The sequence below is a fragment of the Xenopus laevis genome, chromosome 5S (assembly GCF_017654675.1).
Source record: "Xenopus laevis strain J_2021 chromosome 5S, Xenopus_laevis_v10.1, whole genome shotgun sequence".
Lineage (NCBI taxonomy): Eukaryota > Metazoa > Chordata > Amphibia > Anura > Pipidae > Xenopus > Xenopus laevis.
In genome coordinates, this window is record NC_054380.1 from 113,537,112 (window position 1) to 113,551,420 (window position 14,309).

The following is a 14,309-nucleotide window of genomic DNA, read 5'->3' on the forward strand; positions in this document are numbered from 1 at the left end:
AGCAGTTGTGTATTATCAACTGAAAGTATCCGAGTCAAATTGTCTAAATGTTGTACTTGATATATATATATAGGATGAATATAAACACGTCTGGGTACTATAATGCTACTGGGTGTGCTTACATGCACATTCCCACAAACAGAAAACTGTATGCCATTCAACACTTTTTAATATTAATTATTCAATTTATTTACCTTAATTACCGGGAATAACTAGAGGGTGTGCCCTCATTTCCTAAGGCATGGGAACTGTAATAGAAAAAATACATTGTCAATAGTGATGTTGTTATGTACAAAGTTTCAAAGCTGGAACTGCTGTTATTTTTATTCTCTTTTCATAGACAACAAGCCTACATCGTAAATCTCTAACAATAGCTCCCCATTAAGCGGCACAAAGAATCAAGGGCCCCTTCACCACCCTCTAAAACACATCATTCTTCTAGTTGCTGTAGATCAGTCTCCAGGCTTAATGGTACTAATGGCTTACGCTGGCAGTTGTTGTAGTCATTGTGTGAAGGAGGGTAATGAGACACAGTCTCTCTAGGAGTTTCTCATACTGCAGGGGTCGCTGCAAGGATTTTAGCAGGAGAGAGAGTCGAGGGGCAAGTGACAGACCCTCTGCTGTTCAAACTCCTGCAGGAAAACATCCAACTTCTGATGCCCTGGGGATTTTCTCTGCAGTTCGAGGAACACATCTTCCAGCTTGTGTAGGTGAGGCAGCAGAGCCTGAAAAGGTGGTAAAAAATCAGTAACAAAATCTAAAAACTAAATCTGACAACTGTTGCCAAGATCAGCATTTTAGGGCTCCTGTGCATTGTTCCCTCGCATTTCTTCTAGGTAATTTGCACAAAAAAAATCATATTGTGCGAACATTTTATACTTGTGTGCGCAGTTTTTAAAATGGTTTGAAGTAATACAAAATATGGTGATTTCACTAGTGGTGCATTGAATCCAGGATTCAGTTTTCAGCCAGATTCAGCTGAATCCTTGTGCCTGGCCGGACAAATTCCAAATCCTAATTTGCATAGTTAGGGTCTGGAAGGGAAATTGTGTTACTTTTTGTCACAAATGAAGGAAGTAAAAAAAATGTCCCCACTTTTTCCCTTCCTGTCCCTAATTTGCATATGCAAATTAGGATTCAGATTTGGTTCAGTATAGGGCCAAATCTTTCATGAAATAGTGGATTCTGTGCATCCCTAGTTTTCACTCAAAATTCACTGGGGTATATTTATCACAGTCCTCTAGAGTGAAATTCCTCCACTTTCCATTCATTTCTATGGGATTTTTAAAAGAGTATTTATAAATGGGTGAAAGTGAAAGTTTATCCTTTGATAAATATGTCTTTCAAAGTCCCACAGAAATAAATGGAGAGTGGACGGAATTTCACTCTAGAGGACTGTGGCGATCTCTAACTTCACTCTTTGATAAATATACCCCTTTGTGTGCACCACAATTTGCTGTGTGCACTGCCTTCAAAGCTTGTGTACATGCACAAGCGCACACCTTAAGCTGGCCATAGATGTTGAGATTTTTAAAAGATCAGATCCTGATCTTGAGACCACGATCTTCTCAGTAGGATCGTACGAATTTACCATCAACTAAAAAGACCAATTTGCCAGGAAAACAAAGGGGAGCTGCCTGCTTGGCCCTGCAAACATAGATAGATTGCACTGGGGCCGACAAAGATTTTTTGACCTGGCCGATCAATTTCCTGACAGATGTCGGCCGAAAAATCGTAAGATGTACGATCGTTCGAATCCCACTAACCGCACGATAATTTCGAATGATTGGTCGGGCTTCCCTAAAACTGGTCGTTCGGCAAGAAGAATCGTCGCGTCTATGGGGAGCTTTTGAGTCGAAGTCAAACTAAACTTTATTGTCATCTCAGCAGTATACGAATACACAGTGAGACGAGATGATGTGGTTCCAGCTAGTACATATCACAAAAAGGCACTTAAAAATACACAATAAATATGTAAACATGAAATGCGCAATATATTGCCAGAAATTGGATATATACATGTGTAAACCTAGAGCAGTGATCCCTAACCAGTAGCTCACAAGCAACATGTTGCTCTCCAACCCCTTGGATGTTGCTCCCAGTTGCACCAAAGTAGGTGCTTATTTTTGAATTCCAGGCTTGGAGGAAAGTTTTGGTTGCATAAAAACCAAAGGTACTGCCAAACAGAGTCTCCTGTAGGCTGCCAGTCCACATAGGGGCTACCAATAGCTAATCACAGCCCTTATTTGACATGGACTTTTTCATACTTGTGTTGCTCTCCAAATCTTTTTTACATTTAAACGTGGCTCAGGAGTAAAAAAGGTTGGGGACCCCTGCCTTAGAGGGAACATTGCCCCTGTGCCACTTCTTGACAAAGTTAGTATGGGATCAATGAAAACCACAAAAGAGGATAAATGAAGCAGATGTATCATCTCTGTGGAATAAGTTGGTGCTGTATAAATAAACTATAGCAATGTCTTATATAAACATTGGACTCAGCAAAACAAATCTCTCAAGGCATGGCACAGCAAGGCATGGCTCAGTTGTGGAGACTGACTGCGGCAGGTGTGGATTCTACTCCTGCATGAGCTCAGTGTGAATTTGGATAACTATCTCCCTGTGTCTAGGACAGAGATTGTAAGGGGAATATATTTAATGAACAGCTTGGCATAACATTACTAGTGCTATAAAGTAAATGATAAAGAAGATAATCATTGCAAATTCACCAGGATTTCCCTGCAGAATATAATGGTGAACCCAGAGCCACATATGGCATTAGCATTATAAAGAACAGGGCATTAGAAAGAAAAGAAATCATTTTATGTTAACATTTGTATTGAACAAATACAGAAAAAGGCAAACAGATAAGGCTGAATGTTTATTGATTACCAGAGAAGAACAATATCCTCAAGCTGCTGCAGAAAGTCCTAGTGAAACTGCTGCACGGGTGCCGTGTTTGAAAACAAAGGTTTCATCGGCTGCTCATCTTGTCCCAGGAGAAGGCCGCCTTTACTGAGAACTTTATGCCGCCACTGTTGCTGTTTCATGAACCTAAATGCATAGATGCGCTCCTAAAGGAGCAGTAACATAAAAAAAATGAAAGTGTTTTAAAACAATTTAATACCAGTGCCCTGCACTGGTAAAAATAATGTTTGCTTCAAAAACACTACTATAGTTGTATTGTAATATATAAATAAACGGCGGTGTAGTCATGAGGATAACCATTCAAAATAAAAAAAGCCTCAGATTACAGAACAGATAGTAGATAAGATCTGTATAATATAATGGTGCTCTATAGAGATTATCTGTTCTCTGCTTTTTAGGGTTAGTTCACACGAGGAGATTCAGGGAGATTTTGTCGCCTGGCGACTAATCGCCTTGTCTTTTGAGCAACTTTTTATTGCAGCCTATGGGGAAAAACGCTGAGGCAGTTCGGGGAGATAGTCGCTCAAAAGACGAGGCGATTAGTCGCCAGCTGAAAAAATCTCCCCGAATCTCCTCGTGTGGACTAGCCCTTAACCTTTGCCATTTAGCTAAATTTCAGTTGCCCCCATGGCTACACAACAGCTTGTTTAGAAAAACTATAACAGTGTTTTTGAAGCAAACAGATTGGTTTAACCAGTGCAAGGCAACAGTACATTATATTTTAAACACTTTTTTTGGTGTTACTGTTCCTTTTGGACAAATGAATATGGCAATTTTTAGTTTTGTTATCAGAGGATGATGCATGGTTTTTATGTCTCACACTCAAAGAAAGACATGTATTTATTTAGGGTATGGATTTGGTTTGGTATTTGGAGGAATCCAAATATAATGGATTTTCTGCATCCGTCATAATGCACATAGTTGATTAACAGGCCTCATTGACCAAGATGCAGATTTTAAATACTCAACTTTTTTACATAAGGGATCTACAGTATATTATTTCCAGTGGTTTGGGTATGATGCTATACAAAAAGTTTATAAAATAATTGGGTAGGCTTTGGTCAATGAAATCACTTGGACAGTCGTATCTATTTCCCAGGCTGCCAGCACAACAGCCCTAGTGGGATTCTACACTTACCACACTAATAACTTCTTTGTCCTTTAGGTGAGAGGTCTCTGTGCTTAAAATTTCTTTGGTAATGTAATAGGCTTCATCCACTGGCTGAAAGTTAAAGGAAAATAGTGACCAGGGTACTTGTGCACCTCAGATATCATAAAAAGTAAAGAATAGCATCCCAGGGATTTGAGCACTGCATATACCAGAGAAAGTTACTAGAGGACTTGTGCACCTCATATCATCAGGGTCATTGTGGATATAGCTGAACTATAAGTATCAGTGACCTATCAACTAAATTGAAAACTGCAGGTTGCCCAGGTGTGTGTGAATCAGAGGCCACAAAGCCTTGGGCTGGTGTTCTTCAGTTAAAACATTGCACTATATAGACCCACTATGGCCAACTCCAAGATTGACCATAACACTGATAAACTATATAATGTACTGAAGCCTTTAGGCTAAGAGCACACACAGGTGGAGAAAGTGGATCTGCTGTAATGTGCTTCGTCCTGTAGCTCCATTGACAGGCACGGCATCAGTCTGTGTGGAGCTACACTGAGCAGATAAAAGCATGCAGGGTGACGCTGTGCCTGTCAATGGAGCTACACATAATCAGATCCACTTTCCTCTGCCTGCATACAAAACTCAGGCAGAGTTCAGAGATCTGCTCTGAATGCACCTGGCCTTAAAGGGGAAGGAAACCTAGTCAGCGCAAACCCCCCACCCCCCTCCCGTTTGTTGCCCACCCTCCCTCCTCCCCCCTGGCCTACCCGTCCCGCTGGGCAAATGCCCCTAACTTGTTACTTACCCTTCTGCGCAGGTCCAGTCCAGGGAGTTCACCGACGACATCTTCTTCCACGCGATCTTCTTCCTGCTGTGAACGGCGTTTTGGCGCATGCGCAGTAGGATCATTTCGCCGGTACGTATCTACTGCGCATGCGCCAAAAGTCACGTGCATGCGCAGTAGATCCGTACCGGCGAAATTATCCTACTGCGCATGCGCCGGTCAAAACAGGAAGAAGATCACGTGGAAGAAGATGTCGTCGGTGAACTCCCTGGACTGGACCTGCGCAGAAGGGTAAGTAACAAGTTAGGGGCATTTGCCCAGCGGGACGGGTAGGCCAGGGGGGAGGAGGGAGGGTGGGCAACAAACGGGAGGGGGGGTGGGGGGTTTGCGCCGACTAGGTTTCCTTCCCCTTTAAAGGGCATGTAAAGTCTAAAATAGAATAAGGCTAGAAATGCTGTATTTTGTATACTAAACATAAACAGGAACTTACTGCACCACAAGTCTAATCAAACAAATAATTTATGCTTTCAAAGTTGGCTACACCATCTTGTAACTTTGTTAAACATCTTTGCAAGACTAAGACTGTGCACATGCTCAGTGTGGTCTGGGCTGCTTAGGGATCGTCATAAACAAAGCTGCTTGAGTTCTGCATGGCTGGGAAGTAAGGTGGGGGCTCCCCCTACTGTTCATAAGTATGATTGTTTCCCTGCTCAGCAGTTAGGGACCATCTGACAATTCCTATCCACAGCAGTAAATGATGGGAGAATTTCACTGCATACAGGCATCTGCAAGGGGCTTGTATGTACTCTTTGTCTTTCCTCCAGCACTCCAGAAACTTACAGTGTTACCTGTGATACTGTTACAATTAGAAGACGCCTATGTGAAACCAAGCTGTTGGAAAGAAGTCCCATTGTTGAAAAAAAGACATGGTGAAATCGTTTTCCAAAGTCGCCTGACGAGGAAACTTTGGGTGACTTCGGAAAACAAATTGATCCGAGTGCCATCCCACCAGCGATTTACATTTTAGCCGGCAGTTCGGGGAGATTAGTCGCCCTGAAGAAGAGGAGATTTGTCAATGTGCGAGTAATCTCCCCACATCTGCCTATGTGCCGTGACCCTACGGGCCAAATTTACTAAAGGGCGAAGTGGCTAAGGCTGGCGTAATTTCACTAGCGAAGGAGAGAGACTCTGGTGTAACTTCGCACTCTAAAGCCAGGTGAATTTTTGCTCTGGCGAAAGAGCGTAACTATGCAAATTCATGAAGTTTTTTATTTTGCTGATCTACAATGGAGTAGATAGGACTTAGAAAAGTTTTCAACAAAATTTCAAGTAAGTCCTATAAAAACCTGGCTTCTTTTCCTTTTTTCAGGGTGATAGGCTGAAAAAGATCGTAATTTTTTTTAGGGTACCCGGCTTCCCCCCTACATATCCTAACATCTGGCACCTAAACTGTACAGTGGGCTCATGTGTAGGGCATTATAACAACTATTTTATTAAGGTTCCCTGGACTTGTGTAGTGTAATGTATTTGCTGCAACATTTACGTTCAATGAAACTTAACTTCCCGCCGTATGCAAATTATCTAACGCTAGCGCAACTTCACAATTGTTCGGCACTGGCGACGAAACTTTGCAACTTAGTGAATTAGCGTTGTTGTCTGTGCGAAGTTGCGCCTGGCAAATTTTCGCCGTTAGTGAATTTCCCCCTAAGTCTCCACGAACCTCTCTGCCTGCCAATAACTAATCGTTGACTTTGAAGGAGCCATTCCTTTTCTCGGACCTCAAGGAATAACAAATAATCTATTAGTCTTCCTCCAAGGACTTGTATGAGTTAGGTAATGGGATACTGCTCAAACTTGATCCAAGGTGTGCCACTCACGTTCTTGCTTGTTACCTGAATTTTGACAGAATAATGGTAAGTTTAATTCTAAGTCCAGATGAAACTGTGACATCACTTTAGGAAAAAATGCAAATGCCGGTCTTAGGATAACTTTGTCTCAAAAGATCACTGCATCTGGCTCGCCGATAACGCCTGGATCTCTACTATTCTGCAAGCAGAAGTGATTGCTACAAGAAAAAGCACTTTCATTGTAACATGCCAATCTGAGGTTCAAACGGAGCTGATGTTAAAACCTTTAATACTAAAGGTAAATCCCACAGAGGAACCCGTAACTTCCGAGAAGGTTTTACCCTTTTTAGCAGTAACATTACGAGAAGGTTTCACCCTCTTTAGCCGTAACATTACAATAGGGGTTCATTTAAATGCTATTAGCCCTATCAATAAACATGGCATATTAAAGGCAGTTTGGCAAATGCTAAAATCAAAGTATGTTATTTTCCTTATGTACAATAAACACAAACACAAGCTTTTCCTTATGGCAACAACAAGTTTATGGAGCGGATGAAGGCTTCATGGGGTCCTTTTCTAGGGATAACTTTCTGCTGTCCACTATTGAGAAAGTCTTTCATTTCAAGGATTGGGTAGTCAAATAGATGGGCAGTAATCTTCAATAACTCATCTCTAAAATATTGGTGGGAGAGAATATTTTACATTTACATCAGATCACCTAAAAACATTCCTTCCCCCACACAGATCTTTTGTAATCCAGTTGAAAGATCCTTCTGCTCTGCTCCCATTGGAGGTGTCCCTGCTACATCATTTCACTCGCAGTAAAGTTCTCCAGTTCGAATTTCCTTCCTCTCTGTTTCCCAACCAGTTCTGTGTTTTTCACTTAAGGCTTAATGGAAATCACTTTGCACAAGTGTATGAAGCTCCATCATCCCCCTATCCATGAGGATATAGCCAACTAATTTCCTATATGCTATGAGCTATGTAAAATGGGACACAAGTACCTTATATGCATATTACATTAGAGAAACACGCACAGAAATGCTGTCACATGGGCTTGTGCGCTGGATATACCCAGAGATTTATGCTCGTAACTTCTAACTCAGAGCTAATTATCAGTTCAATTCATTTAGTGAGCAGATAACCAAGTGAGCCTGACAAAATACCGGCTATTTTTCAAAGGAATGCCTGCCAGACCTCTTTGAATTAAAGAAGTGTGTTATAAGTTTAATTATTCTTGTAATCATTCTTTCCTGGCTGATCAGTGGGGATATGATAAAGTAAAGGGGAAAATGGCCTGATTATGACCATGGCCCTTCTTTATTTCCAGTGAACCAACTATGAAAGTTGCTTTTGCCTGAGAATTGCTATACTGCTTACCATATGAAATAAATAAATGATTTCCATAAATAACTACACCGGTCTCAGAACACTATGGCATGTTGTTCCTTATCCTGACTGCTATAAAAATCAGCTTCTTAAAGGGACAGCAAAACAAGTGTTTTAAAGGAATGACAATATAAATGTACTGTTGCCCTGCACTGGTAAAACGGGTGTATTTGCTTCAGAAACACTACTATCGTTTATATAAACAAGCTGCTGTGTAGAAATGGGGGCAGCAATTTGAGCACAGGATACACAATAGATAACAGATCAGTTCTGAAGAATCCCATTGTATACTACAGATCTTATCTGTTATCTGTTGTGTATCCTGTGCTTTTTCTCATTTTTCAGCTTTGAATGGCTGCCCCCATGGCTACACAGCAGCTTGTTTATATAAACTATAGTAGTGTTTCTGTAGCAAAGACACCAATTGTTTTCATTACTTTAATATGCTTTCATTATTGGTGTTACTGTTCCTTTAAAGCAGGGATCCCTAATGTTTTACACCCGTGAGCAACATTCAGATGTAAAAAGAGTTCGGGAGCAACAAAAGCATGAAACATGTTCCTGAATGAAGCCAAATAAGGGCTGCAATTGGCTATTGGTAGCCCCTATGTGGACTGGCAGCCTACAGGAGACTCTGTTTAGTTGTACCTTTGTTTTTATGCAATTAAAACTTGCCTCCAACCAGGAATTAAAAAAATAATCACCTACTTTGAGGCCACTGAGCGCAACATCCAAGGGTTTGGGGAGCAACATGTTGCTCAAGAGCTACTGGTTGGGGATCACTGCTATAAAGCTTGTACTGCAGGTTGGTGGTAAAGAATTCAGCCATCTCTGTCTCAGCATAGAGACAATCCCTCCATGCATAAAGAAAATAACAAAACAGCTGGAAAAAAAGTGTAAAAAGGAGAGAATCAACACTCCTCGTTTAATTTCATAGACAATCAGGAATAAACCGTTTTACAAAACAAAAAGTATTGGAAACACTCCCTTTCCTGCAGAGATATTGGCACCAAAAAGTTACATAATACAGGCACAGTATGTAATTCCCCAATCAGGCTGATAATATTAATGGGATACAAATGCAAGAACTAAAATACATTCCCCCCAAGGCACATAATATTTACCATTGTGTAGACACTCCGGAAACCCCAGTAGCCATATTTTCTAGTGAAGCCAGCACCATAACCTGACCCTGGGTGCTTTGGTTTTTACTATTCTACTCTAACCTTCTGGAAGGAGCTTTGCAGCCCTCAATGTCAGTAGGTATTAGGCAATCTGTAGCTCAGAAGCAGACAGAGCAAAACACAAGCTCCCTGATGTACAGATCACTTGCAATCTGTGGATACATGTACTGGCAAATAACACAGGGGCTGCTGTAAAATGCCACAGACCCTCACTAACAATTATACGGGAGGCAAAGCACTTAATCAAAAGTCTGATTGTGTATTTATACAGCCTCCACTAATGTCACTATGCAACAGAAGTAGCAGGAAATGACTTCCTCCTTTTAAACAGAAAAAATAATTAAAACTTTTTTTTTTAATTAAGGGTATCCCTTTATGAGTTTAAAGAGTATATTTTTTTTCTTTTCCAAAAGTACAGCCAAACCCCAAAGTATGGGAGATGAACATACTGTACCACCCTCCCAAATAATTGTGTTCTACTAAATTCTCTATGGAAAGTCCTAACTGCCCCCCCCATCCTGTCCCTCATAGAACTGTCTCTTTCTAGTTCCACACTCACCTCCAGCCAGGAGGCTTCACTTCATCAATTTCATGATTTGATTTCATGATTAAAGGAAAACTATACCCCTCACACAATGTAGGTCTCTATAAAAAGATATTACATAAAACAGTTCATATGTAAAATCCTGCTTCATGTTAATAAACCATTTTCATAATAATATACTTTTCTAGTAGTATGTGCCATTGGGTAATCATAAAAAGAAAATTGCCATTTTAAGAAATAAGGGCCACCCCCTGGGATCTTATGATTCACGGTGCACACAAACAATCCATACATGTTAGGTCACTTGAGCCAATTAACAGACAGAGTTGTGTCTTTTGCTTCCCACACTTCTTCCTGTTACAGTTAGAGTTGAAGTATTTCTGGTCAGGTGATCTCTGAGGCAGCACACAGACCATCACAAATTGGTGGTTCAAGGCAAGAGATGTAAAAGGGCAATATTTACTTAAATATATATATATATATATATATATATATATATATATATATATATATATATATATATATATATATATATATATATATATATATATATATATATAGATTCTTTAATATGCCACTGAATTTGATATAAACTATCTGTTGCTCAAGTATTCATTTTGGGGGTAAGGTTTTCCTTTAAGGGGCATATTTATCAAGGGTCAAATTGAAAATTCAAATGTTTAAATTTTGACTTTGTTTTAGTGCAATTCGATTAGGGAATAGACCAAATTTGATTTGAATTTTGAAATTTATCATGTACTATCCCTTTAAGAATTGGAATTCGACTATTTGCCATCTAAAACCTGCCAAATTGGTGTTTTAGGCTGTGGGGGACCTCCTACAATCAAATAGGAGTTGTTTGGTGGACTTTTAAAAAAAATAAAAATCTAAATTGAATCGAATTTGATTCAAATTTGCAGCTTAATCCTATTAACCCATTTTTAAAAAAAAAAAATCGATTTTTTAATAAACTGAGGAGTGAGGAATGAATAAAACCCTTACCATATTTAAAGGAGAAGGAAAGCTATGGAGGCATTTTATTGCCAATAGATTAGCTGCAAAAGTGCAAGCTAGAATGCTATATTTATTCTGTAGAATGTTTTACCATACCGAGTAAAAAGCTTTAGAAGCTCTCTGTTTGTTTAGGATAGCAGCTGCAGTACTAGCTTGGTGTGACATCACTTCCTGCCTGAGTCTCTCCCTGCTCACTTATGGCTCTGGGCTCAGATTAGTGGATCAGAAGTGAGGGGAAGAGGATCAAACTGAGCATGCTCATGCCCAGGGCAAGGAGGTTTAAGCTAAAAACAGTAAGTCTGATACAGAAGCCCAAGGAAAGATATGCAGCAATACTTTGAGGGTTTACTGGTATATTTAGGTGGACCTTTCTGATAAGGCTTACTTAGTTTTAACCTTTCTTTCTCCTTTAACAGCTATATTATGACCTGCCAAATCCTAATAGCACATAAAGTAATAGCTGATACACAAAGAGGGATCTAAATCTGAATACAGCCCCAAGTCTGTACAGTTTTGGTCTCCATCACTCAAACAGGACATTATTGTATAAAGGTGGCCATACACGGGCCGATAAAAGCTGCCGACAGACCAAGTCGGCAGCTTATTGGCCCGTGTATGGGGGCCCCCGACGGGCTTCCCCGATCGAGATCTGGCCGAAAGTCGGCCAGATCTCGATCGGATGGGGTTAAAAATCCCGTCGGATCGCGGCCGCATCTGTTCGTTGATGCGGTCCCGCGATCCGACCGCCCGTTTGGCGAACGCTAGGATCCGATCGTTGGGCCCTAGGGCCCACGATCGGATCAGCCCGATATTGCCCACCTCAAGGTGGGCATATCGGAGGGAGATACGCTCGTTTGGCGACATCGCCAAACGAGCGGATCTATCCGTGTATGGCCACCTTTAGAGAGGGTACAGAGAAGGGCAACTAAGCTGGTAAAAGGTATGGAAAATCTTAGCTATGAGGAAAGACTGGCCAAATTGGGGATGTTCACACTGGAAAAGAGGCATTTAAGGGGTGATATGATAACTATGTATAAATATATAAGGGGATCATATAACAATCTCTCTAATGCTTTATTTACCAGTAGGTATTTCCAGCTGACACAAGGTCACCCATTAGAAGAAAATAATTTCTGCCTAAATATTGGGAAGGGGTTTGTTACAGTGAGAGCTGTGAAGATGTGGAATTCTCTCCCTGAATCAGTGGTACAGGCTGATACATTAGATACTGTAGCTTTAAGAAGGGGTTGGATAGTGTTTAGCAAGTGAGGGAATACAGGGTTATGGGAGATAGCTCATAGTACAAGTTGATCCAGGGACTAGTCCAATTGCCATTTTGGTGTCAGGAAGGAATTTTTTCCCCTCTGAGGCAAATTGGAGAGGCTTCAGATGGGTTTTTTTTGCTTTCCTCTGGATCAACTGGCAGTTAGGCAGGTTAAAAAAATAGTTCGAATGTTTAACTTGATGGACGTGCGTCTTTTTTCAACCTGACTTACTATGTTACTATATGATTGTCCAGTTGTTGTTCAGTGGCAACCCTCAGCACAACCTAACAGGATAATGGCAGTTGTAGTCCACTAACTGCTGGAAGGCCACAGCTTTGACATCCCTCCACTACACATTCAGGAAAAACAGTTGGTTGGATTGTTTAACGATTGGGAATCATTCAGATAAACTGGGTGACAAGGAACAGAAGCTGCAGAGAACCTGTAGAATGTGCAGCTGATCAGCTCATGAAAAATATTAGTTCACGATTGAAAACAATAATATTGTATCGGTAGGACAGTCCCCACTAGCCCAAGACACAGTACAACCTGCACATGTCACAATGTCAGTAAACTAACAAATCACCTAATGGAACCCAGACCTCTGGCATAGGAATGGAATTATATTAGCGGTATGGGACCCGTTATCCAGAATGCTCGGGACCTGGGGTTTTACGGATAACGGATCTTTCCATAATTTGGGTCTTCATGCCTTAAGTCTACTAGAAATTCATTTAAACATTAAATAAACCCAATAGGTTGGTTCTGCTTCCAATAAGGATTAATTATATCTTAGATTGGATCAAGTAAAAGCTACTGTTTAATTATTATAGAGAAAAAGGAATAATTTTTAAAAATTTGGATTATTTGGATAAAATGGAGTCTATGTTAGACAGCCATTCTGTAATCCGGAGCTTTCTGGATATCGAGTTTCCGGATAAGGGATCTTATACCTGTACTTGGAACTGAATGCCTGATATACCAGTGTTTATGATATTGCTTTTTGATTTGAACGTTTAAAAAATTAAAAAAAAAAAAAAAATTAAAGAATTCTTTTGTGACCAAGAGGAAACTGGGGGAAATAAATAAAGGGATTGTGTCTGAGGTCATATTTGCAAAATATGAAATAAAAGTAGGATATTATTTACGTTTCGCTTAATATTAGTATTTTGTAACTAATATGATTATCAACAAGTCAGTGAGAAAATATGCCTTCTTTACAAGCAGGATTTTTCCTTTTATTTATCCCATATCCGAAGGGCAGGGCATGAGGGCAAAGGCCAGTGACTTTTCAAAACATTTCTGTTATTTGTAGTGGGAGCCGGCATATTGTTGAGCTAATTCTGCATTGCCATAATAGAACAGCATCATCTAATGGCCACCGACTGTGATGCTGCCAAGGTGTGTAGCCTTAGAAACAGAGCAGCAACCTATAAAGTAATACAGGTATGGGACTGGTTATACAGAATGCTTGGGACCTGGGGTTTCCGTATAATGGATCCTTCCGTAATTTGGATCTTCATAGATTAAGGGGCAGATGTATCAAGGGTTGAAGTGAAAATTCGAAGTAAAAAATTTTGAATTTCGAGCTATTCTTGTGAACTTAGACTATCGAAAAGGCTAAAATTAGATTCTAATTTGAAAAGAATTTGAATATTCGAATATCGAAATGTATCATTTACTGTCTCTTTAAAACTTCTACTTCGACCATTTGGCAACTAAAACCTGCCGAATTGCTGTTTTAGCCTATGGGGGACCTCCTAGAACCTATTTGGAGTCATTTGGTGGACTTTGAAAAGTTTTTTTTGGGCAAATACTTCAATTCGAATTCGATCAAATGCGCTAAAACTTCTATTCAAATACAGCCTATTCACCCGAAGTTAAAAACTTAGATTTTTTTTAAAAAAATTTTTGGTTGGTCTTTATTTGAATTTCAAGTTGACGGAGTTAAAAAAACTCCCATCACAGTGAAATTCAACCCTTGATAAATCTGCCCCTAAGTCTTCTAGAAAATCATGAAAACATTAACTAAACCCAATAGGTTGGTTTTGCTTCCAATAAGGATTAATTATATGTTAGTTTGGATCAAGTACAAGGTACTGTTTTATTATTAGAGAGAAAAAGGGAATCATTTAAAAAAAATTGGATTATTTGATTATAATGGAGTCTACAGGAGACAACCATTAAGTAATTCGGAGAATTCTGGATAACGGATCCCACACCTGTACTGCAAATACTTG